Source organism: Montipora foliosa, chromosome 5, assembly GCF_036669935.1.
Source record: "Montipora foliosa isolate CH-2021 chromosome 5, ASM3666993v2, whole genome shotgun sequence".
Taxonomy (NCBI): Eukaryota; Metazoa; Cnidaria; class Anthozoa; order Scleractinia; family Acroporidae; genus Montipora; species Montipora foliosa.
The window spans coordinates 293,893-303,963 of record NC_090873.1 but is presented as its reverse complement, the minus strand read 5'-3'; the positions used below and the strand labels follow the sequence as shown (position 1 = coordinate 303,963).

At 39.2% G+C, this 10,071-nt stretch overlaps 1 long non-coding RNA gene across 1 annotated transcript; it reads left to right on the top strand.

Moving 5' to 3' along the window:
• Positions 1 to 5,830: 5,830 nt before the first annotated feature.
• LOC138003266 (uncharacterized) lies at positions 5,831 to 9,918 on the top strand. Its single transcript, XR_011123459.1, has 3 exons — positions 5,831 to 5,953; positions 6,572 to 6,685; positions 9,781 to 9,918. It is a non-coding gene; the product is annotated as an uncharacterized lncRNA (long non-coding RNA).
• The last annotated feature ends 153 nt before the right edge of the window (positions 9,919 to 10,071 follow it).

Here is a 10,071-nt window from a genome sequence, read left to right as displayed (position 1 = left end):
CCCTTTGTCGCAGGGTTTTATTTTATCAGCTGCAACCCTAGGACATCAGTTCTACCTTGAACAATAATTCCTGCACAGGGAGCAGTACTAAACTGTGAAACAGCGATAACAACTGAAGCAGCGAAATGAAACACCACAATACCATGTATGACCCCACCATACATGAATACGAACAGACAAAGGGGGATTTGAGATTAAATATTGTTTTACGCCATTAGGTCTAAATCGTTATGCTCCAATCCCAATTTTTAATTTGATATCCGGAATCTTAATCTCAATGAATTAGGAGAAGAAACAACGGGTAGGCCTAAAACAATATTTCTGTGTTGGTGTAGCATTAAATGTATGGTGGGGCCAATACATAGTGTTTTGGTGTTTAGAAATGTCCCTGCTGTTCTGTTGAGCATATTGTGGATGAGCTTGCTACTGCAAGCCAGATGCTTAATTGTTCCCCACTGACGTCAGGGAAAGGACACCCAGTTAATGAAATTGTATGGTTGGAGGGAAAGTCAATTCAGGGAAAGTCTTCTGGGGAGTTTGTGTCATCAATTACAGTAGTCAAAAGATCCCCTTGAAACATCCTTGGACACACCACCAAGATCTGAGAGGGAAGTTGGTCTTAGCCATATGTGGGCAATGTCATGAATTCCCGCAAAGGCCCAGCCTTACACAGGAAAGGCAGACAATCCATATATGGATGACCCATGGCGATGGATCATGCACACAAATAAAAAAAAACAGGTTTGACAAGTCGATAATGTACTGACTCATCCATTTTTGGATGAGCGGGCAAATCAAAGAAAGTCGAGGCAGCTGGCAGTCTTCTTTCCTCTTCCTGACTTATCTAGGAAGATCGAAAGAGAGCCTACTGCTCACAGGATAAGTAAAAGTGTGGCCTCACTTTCCCTTAGCTGTTTAACAAAGGCATGCAAGGAATGAAGTGTTGTTATTCTATTCCAGAAGAAATCACGTTCATGAACAGGTATTTTGAAGAAGTCCTTTACTTTGTATGTGCTTTCTGATGTAGAAAAGAATTTGTACTAAATACTGTGGTACTTTCTACGCTTAATGAAGGAATATTTTACTTGCCTTTGAATTAAGTTAAAAATATTTATGATTTTATGTTATTTATTTATTTATTCAATTTCGGCTACCACTCCTTATATTACTTACAATACAGTACATACACTACTTACATTACAATACCAATCACTCACGCTACTGACAATACAACAACCTTATGCCTACTTACAGTACAGTACAATACACTCACGGTACACCGCCAAAATAGCACATCAAGGAAAGAAAAATAAATTACGGAGGCTCGAAATAGTTCTCCTTTTTTCGAACAAAGAAAATACTTGTATGCTGTATCAAGTACCCATCATAGATTTCTCGCATAACCTTTTCCTCCACAATAATGTTACCATGGCAATGATATAAGGCATTTCTTTGAGCCTTAAAATAAAGATATATTGTTTAATGAAACACGGGACAGTGGAAATTTTCCCATTCAGCGTTACCAGGTAATGTTAGGAATAATCTCTAACATAATCAAATGTCGCAACAAAATCTGTAGGGTATTTTTTCAGAAAAAATAAGTCGCTAATTTCTTTTTCACGTACAGACTTTCTTTAAATTTGAAAGACAAACGTTTTAAATAATCTAAGCTAACATGCAAAAAATGAAAAAATTTTAACGTCCAGAAGCAGAGATATAAGCGAGTAAAGTTTCAAAATCAGGAAAAATGAGAGGGTTACAAGATCACCATTTATGCATGCGTCACCGCTCATTCGGGTGCACGTGCAAGTGAAGAAAAAAGGCCAACAAAAACAGATTTAAGTGACCATTGTGGTGTACAATTTTTCATTGTTTTCGGTGAATAGATGTCTATTCATCAGACACTGTATTCCATAGGTATAGGGATTAGAAGAAAGGGTGAGCGAAATTAGCACCGGTATTTGTTGATTTCCTTTCCTTTTCTGATTTGCTGGTGACCACGTTGCAACGTGAGCTGACGTGGAGCAGAACTTTTAAGAATGTGTGTGGTGGCTTATGTGTGCGCAATCACCAGAAAACCTTTCGAGCCTCCTTACAAATCTGTTGTAAAAGCTACACAATGCTGTTCCTTTTGTTCAGAAATATTTTGTCATTTCGTTAGATACATGTAATTATTGATGCCCAGAAAGGTGGAAATCTTATTTCCAAGCTTCTAGATTTCAAGATTTTCTGGGGGAGCATTGCCCTGATCCACTAAGGAAAGGTGACCTTACGGCTGCCTTGTCACCACAGCCACCTATTCTCATATCGGTAGACACCTACTCAAAGATTTTTATTGAAAGCCCTGCACTAGTCTTGTTAATTTTTTCCCTTAAATTTAATTCATGTTGGACCAAAGTGAAGACACGCCCGGTTAGGTAAAATAATCTGCAGAACTTGTTTGTTTATCATTCGTCAATTACAGTGTAGGCTTATGCTTCAAATTTGAAAATGTATTCAATTAGGTGTAGTTTTTGCGTAAGGTTAATGGCTAGTTGTACTTCCTGAAACAATTAAAAGCTTTCGGTTATTCTATTTACTGTCTAATGCCTCTAGCGCCCAACAGAGGCTTTCCTCTAGGGTGTGACCAATGGCCGCAGTTGGCAAAACCTGGATCGGGCCGGATCGGCCGGACCAGGACGGACTGGACACAGATAAGATTGGATTGACGAAAAACACAGACTGGATCAATAACACCAGACAACGTGCGTCAAATTCTGTGCCTTTCGTTCTTGTGTAGTATTCTCCTCATTTATTGAGACTTGTCGAAATGTTTTTTTTTTTCCAAAGGTGATTACAAGTTCCAAAGCGGGAATTATGAAAGATACGATGTGACGAAATTGACGTCAATAAGCAAATTGACTGATACACAAACGGTCTTCTTTTTCAAATATAACAACTGACGCCCAATTGTTTACTTTACCCCGTCCCTTCTAATGGCACACAATAGCCTGATTTTGTCAATCCGATCCGATCGGGTCCAGTCCGATCCGGTCTGATCAGGCCCGATTCCTGGTTTTGCCAGAACGGCCTGACTGGCACTGTAGGTGACCGTTTTCTACTTTTAGTGGGGATGTTGTTATTGATCTGGTCCATGTTTTGTCCCAATCCGAACCGATCCGATCCGGTCCAGTCCAATCGGGATTTTGCCAACGGCCCCCCACCATTCATTAGCCTGAGCATTTAACACTTTGAGCAGTGTTTTAACGCTGCTTCTGAAAAGGCGCTTGTTAGGCCAACTGACTTCACTGTTAAATCCTTGCAGCTATGCATTAGCATGCCCTGGCATACTGCCAGATTTCAATTACTAATCTGTTAGTTAGCCATTAGTTTGGTTGTTTAAGGTTAAAACCTTAGTTATATGTTTTCCTGTGTGAAGGGTCACCATTAGTATACCGTCCAGCATGTACTATCTACGTGTAGTTCTAGTTGCATGTGGTAAGTTGCCTAAGCACAACGAAGATGTCAGTAAGAGTTGCACGGCATGCCAGGTGAGTGGACTCGACTAGCTTCTGGAGTGTTTAGCAAACATCCCAAGTTGCAATGATAACTCTATAGTACTGTAGGGTTCTGAACTAATGATGAAATGGTATATGAAATCAATCATATATGAACTGGCGGATATGAAATCAAGTGAAGCGATGAATCTTCGCATTAGTGAGCGCAATTTTTTGCAATTGCGCTCATAACTGCGAAGATCATAGCCTTCACTAGATTCTGAGACTGTTTACTATTTGTTTTATAACATCTTGTGGACCAGTTTGTGACATCCTTTGTCTTCTTTGAATGCCTGTCACTCACCAACTCATCAAAACTGGTTTTCATCTTAGGCTTGCAGATTGCTTTGCTTATGGGTTGGGACCTGAAAGTGTTAAGGTCTTTGTTTTCAATATTACCTGCAAAGAAATTTTAAGCATTTTGCAAGGGTTAGACTCAGGGTGGTTCATTATTTGTACTTTGAAGGAAAAAGCATCATTTTTTTCCCAGCGCACTTTCGTCAACAGGTTACTGTGTTTTCAATCATAACCATTCACCCACAGGGCAAATAGCAAATGGTACACTGCAGCAATCAGAGACTGTGCTTCACTTTTGTTTTATGACTTTGTCATAATGTGTGATGTTCATGTTCGCATGCTAAGAAAGTACTCTGCATATGTTTAGATTGCAGATGGGTAAACTGATTTTAATACTGTATTGTATTACTGCACTGTTATTGTAGAATCTACAACTTTGTATACAGTGATAAAGCCCTTGTTTGTGTTACATTGTAGGTTTGTCCACACTTGAATTCATGTGATCATCATAATAATACCTTTACACTATGCACTTGAAGAAAATGACTGTTTTCCATTACAATGCATTTTACCGGTATGTTTACATTTTTTTACAGATTGGATGTTTCCTTGGGATTGTTCTGTTACAGCATTCTGTGATGGCTGGCATCAATGTTCATTTGTTACTGTGTTGCTACTGTGCTGATTTTTTTGCTGCTGATCTCGTTATGCCGATTATTATGAGACCTCGTACGACAAACACATACTACTCAAGGGGGTCGAGGCGCCGGGCTACTATAGGTGCTGGTTGGCTTCTTGCCAGCTAACTTTTTGCTGTTTGTGCAGTTTTTGTTTCCTCTTGCTTCATCGGATCTACTGCTGCAGTGCTGGGGTTTGGTGGTTTTGGTGGACCTGCGTGTGGGTTCTGTAAACGTTGACCATACATTGTAGTTTCTAATAATAATATTATTATTGTGGTGTGCTTCATGAAGATTTATTACAATTGTATAAACAGGGTTCGTGCTACTCCTTGAAGTCCTTGAAAAAACCTGGAATTTCACGTTGGACTGCAAGGGTGCTTGAAAAGCCCGTGAAAAAAAAATTTTGTGGGAAACTGCTGTTGAAGATTTCTTGGAAAACTTTGTTCAGAAATTGTAGCATGCTACATCAAAGAGGACATTCATTTTCATTTGGGGAAAGAGATTAAAACTTAATGCAAAAATTTAAAAATGCCCATGCGTGCACTTGACTTCAGGATTACTGCCAGGATGTCGAAAGAATATCAAGGTGAGGCTTTTTCAGCAAAGGAAACAGTCTCCTTGAAAACTCCTTTGAATACACATTAACAAAATCCAGCAACAAACCGTCGGTAAATATAGTAATATTAGGCAGGAGCTTTTGTTTTCCCCGCTTGAAAAAAAGAACTTCTCAAAATACTGCAAGGTTCAGAAAGCTAGTGTCCATTTGTGGGCTTTTACTTCGTGTGGAAGACACATATGACGTAACAAAAGCTTTAGGGGTCTTTAGGGATTTCGAATTCTGATTAGGTATTGTTTCACGATTTTTGTTCTATTGTTTTACGTCATGTGTGTCTTCTACACAAAGTAAAAGCCCCATTTCTGGTTGAAATGAAAGGTTAGTAACTATATGGAATCGTGTGAGCCCAAGGGCAATCATTAAGGGTTAATTTCACGCATGTTTTCAAAGTTTTCACAAAAATACTAGGTCCATTTTGAAAACTAAATGAAAATATGTGAGAAATGAATCTATAATTGCACAAGGACACATTGCGATCACCCTTTCTCAAGTGGTGATTTTCACCGGCAGCTGGTGCTTAGCGACATTCCTGGAATAGGGCTATCCATTCTTTGAACAACTGGCACCTGAGTTTTAGTTGTGGACTTTGCATACATAATATAGTACTTTAACTTTTCATTAAAAGAATTGTTGATTTTTTTACAACATATACAGGCAGCAGCCAATCAGCAAGTTGTAACTTATGTGCATCCAGGTGCACAGCAAATTTACCCTGGGAGTCAATCTGGTGTTGTTATTATTCAAACCAACTGGTGCTGTGGCAACTGCACTGCCTCCTGGCTTCACAACAAACTGGACAGCAACCTATGTACATACAACAGCAGGTAGAAATTGATGATACTACTACTACCACTACCACTACCACTGCCACTGCCACTGCTACTGCTACAGTCACTGCTACTGCTACTTCTACTAATAATAATAATAACTTCAGTTCCTCAGTTTTATTACTTGGTTAAGCTAATTGTGCTGTTACCAACAATAAAATAAGAAATAACAAAGAAAACAACAAAAAGCGCACGATGAAAAGCGCAAGTCTAGCCACCCTTGAAGTGGCTACGCGACAGCTGAAAAAATCGCAGAAAAAAATCGCGAGAAATTCAACTCATTCAGTTTCTCGCGATTTTTTTTCTACGACTTTTTCTGCCTGTCGCGTCGCCACGCGGAGTGTTATTAATGAGTTTTTGAATCGGGTTTAAAACTCATGCCATGACGCTTTATCAGTGTCTTGACAATAGGCTGTTAGGTTCAAAGTGTTAGGGTTGCTACTCAAAGTACTTTGTGTGCGGAGGTTTTGCAAAAATTGTATAAATTCAGAAAAAAACACTTGCAGTAAAATTCATGTTACATGGGCAGCATTATTCTTTGCTTCGTTTTAGTAAAGTAAAATCTTATGTTGGCCTTATCAAACCCACCTGAAACTCCCTTTTGATTCTTCACAGCCTGCAGTAATGGCACCACCTGGTTATTGGAACACCTCATCTGCTCCAGTTCCACCTGGTACAGTGACTGTATCATATGCTGGTGCAGCTGTGTCACCGCAAACTCAATTCCAGGTAATATTTTTGTGTGGGATTTCCCCACACTTTGTCAGGACTGGCGATATTTCTTTTTATAAAATAATCAGGATAGTACGGTGCACTCTCATTGATCAATAGCTGTGTTTAGATGAGAGTATGGAAACATGGCTCTGACATCACATGAATTTTGATTGGTTATATGCTTGTGAGATGTGCGTTTTGCTTGGCTGGTAGGAAATATGAGCGTGTATCAAGAAAATCTCTTTCAATCAAGAATTTTCCTTCATTTGTTTCCTTTGTCGAATTATCTTTGAGAAATGTTTTATAGAAGCAATAGAGGACTTTTTTTCCGTGTTTCCATAGCCTCATCTAAACATCGGGGAAGTTGGGGGAATTCTTGACAGTTATGCAAACCCTCGACTGGGTCTCGGGTTTGCATAACTGTTTCGAATCTCCCCAACTCCTCCTCGTTTAGTTGAGGCTATGGAAACACGGAAAACGTCCTCTATTGCTTAAATTTATTTGTACAGGAGAGCCAAGTGTTTGTCACGTGGTCTCTATTAGGAAGAGAGAGGACCCTGGGAACGATTGTTTGTGTGTAGCGGCCATTACTCTTCTCGGCTGTTGTTTGGCAAATTTCGACTTGTTTTCTCGGTGCGATTAACTTATAAGGTAAACCTAAACCCTAATCACCTGTAGCCAACACTTTTACTCGACAAAGCTAACTGTTTCCGTAAATATTGCGTTAATTGCGAATACCATGTTGCCAATATCATTTTGTTTTGCCACAACAATACCGTGATCGGGTTAGTTTTCACTTATTTTGTATTATAAAATAATTAGGATCGTACGCGCACTCCCATTGGTCAATAGCTGTGTTTTGGTGAGAGTATGGAAAAACGGCTGTGACATCACACGATTTTGATTGGTTATGTATTTTGATTGGCTTTTAGGAAATATGAGCGTGTATCAAGAAATTCTGTTTTAATCAAGAATTTTCCTTCATTTGTCGAATTATCTTGTAAGAAATATTCTATTTAAGCAATAGAGGACGTTTTCCTTGTTTCCATAGCCTCATCTAAACACTCGGGGAAGTTGGGAGAATTCTCGACAGTGCAGCTCGGGTTTGCATAACTGTCTCGAATTCTCCCAACCCCCACCCCCTTCGGGTTTAGATGAGGCTACGGAAACACGGAAAACGTCCTCTATTGCTTAAACATTTGTCTCCAAAGTTGCATTTCTCAGCAAGGCCTGTAGGCAATTAACCACTGCAATAATAAAAAACACTTTGAATTTAATTTACTCTCACAGAAAACGAGTTAACTTTGAAAATATGTTACTTAGTGAGTTTTACAACCCTTCAACTTACATTTATTGTGAGCTTTCACAGAGCAAAACTGACAATTTATGTTTAGATATTTTTGGATTTGTCGTAGTTCTTTATTTCCGCTGACTTTGCTAACGTTAAAAAAACTGTCAGGAAGGAAAACCATTTAAATGGAGAATTGTGATTGGCTCTTATACCTTGGACATCAAAACACCACCACATTTAATGTCAGGGGTTCTTTGTGTGATCTTTTTGACGAATCCATAAATATTTACCACGGGAAGTTTACCTCGGGGAAATATCGGTAATACTCGCTAAATGCAGTTTCCCGTCGTAAAAAGGTCACTTACCACGACAGAAAGAGCTCCGTGTAACTGCACCCTAAGAGAGCTACGGTGCTTACCATTTAGCAAAAAAAATTCCGGAAATTGCAGTTGAAAGTCAAATGGAACAGTAAGGCTGCTTACCATTTGTCAGAATAAACCGGTTGGGACGACCGATGAATACCGGTAATGGTAAGGGTTTTTCCAAAATCAGCAAACCAACCGTACGCGATGGCGTTTACCACTCATTTGCAATTCGATTTCCCGTAATTGTTGTCTGCTGATTAGCGACTGGAACCTGGAAAGATTAGCAAATGGTAAGGAAATTTCCGCCGTTCCGTTCTTAACGGAAAAAGAGGACAACCTCTTAATTTGCGAACAGATTTTCCAAAAAATTTCCGTTCCATTTCACTTTCAACCGAAATTTCCGGATTTGTAGTCCTCTTTTTTTCCTCTTTTTCCGAACAGATCAATGAAAATTTCCTTACCATTTGCTAAATTTTCCAGTTTCCAGTCTCTCATCAGCCGAAAACAATTGTAAATGGTAAGCGCCATCTTGTTGGGCTGGTTTGCTGATTTTGGAAAGACTGTTACCAGTATTCACTGGTCATCCCAACCGGTTTATTTTACAATACAATACAATACATACTTAATTGACTGCTTCCCATAGGGGCTTTTCAGGGCCAATGAAACACAATCAACGAAACAACAGAACACAACAACAACAACTGTTAAGAATCCCAACTGGCCGGAGGCAAACCAGTTGGCTATTTACAAGTGCAGCTGGGAAGTTGAACCAGGGACTGCCAGGAACAAAATAATTCAAAGTGTGGTCAGAGCGGGTCTTGAACCCGGGATCTCCGGACCTCAAGGCCACACTGCCTCCTTATTTTGACAAAATTTAATGGTAAGCACCCCAAATTTCCTCGAAACTAGAAGTCCAAACATGTTTCTCCCCTAACAGTTTTCTCATCTGCATGGGATTCTACGGAATCTTTACTCGACATTTATCATTATAACATGACAAAATGTATTACCTTTACTGTACATGTAATGCTAATCATCAACGTTTATTTGACTGAAATCCCACACAAGTACGCATTGCGGACCTATTTTTATTATTCCGGGGATCTTGTGAAAGTTCCTGTCATGTGAAGTGTACATAAAACATAGTTCTAAGCTCTATAAAATTAATGGTTAGGGTTAGTGTAAGGGTTGTCACCTTTATTATAAATTATTTGTAACGTATTAGAGTTCCGGCTACTTCGTCTCATTCCATATTGTTTACGTCTAGAGGGGTTTCTCTACCATTCGGTTCACGAGAATACGTTTGAATTTGAAATGTGCTGTTAAATTCAAAGCTGCTGGGAACAAGATACATGTAATGCAGTGACACCAAAATTAATGCTGAGAGAGATTCCTTGCATGCTGGTGTAGCAAAATTTTCTCCGTGTAACATTATTTTTTGCTATTACCTACAGCAACCATCAAAGGAACAAGAACAGCCACCACCATACGGCCCTCATACATAGACACTGGAAATGCACCACCATCAGCAACAGTGGTTGGTGCCTGTGCTGTTCCTAACACTGAGAGTATGTCTAGAGGCACAATGGATGTGTAAAGCAAGAAAAAAATACATATAAATTATTCCTAAGTTATGTTTGAATACATGTAACCCTAACCCTAAAGCCTATCTTTACTTACCTTTTAGTTCATAGTATTGTAAAATTTAAGGCTTCTTGTACACTGTAAAGTTACAAGTGGTAGTT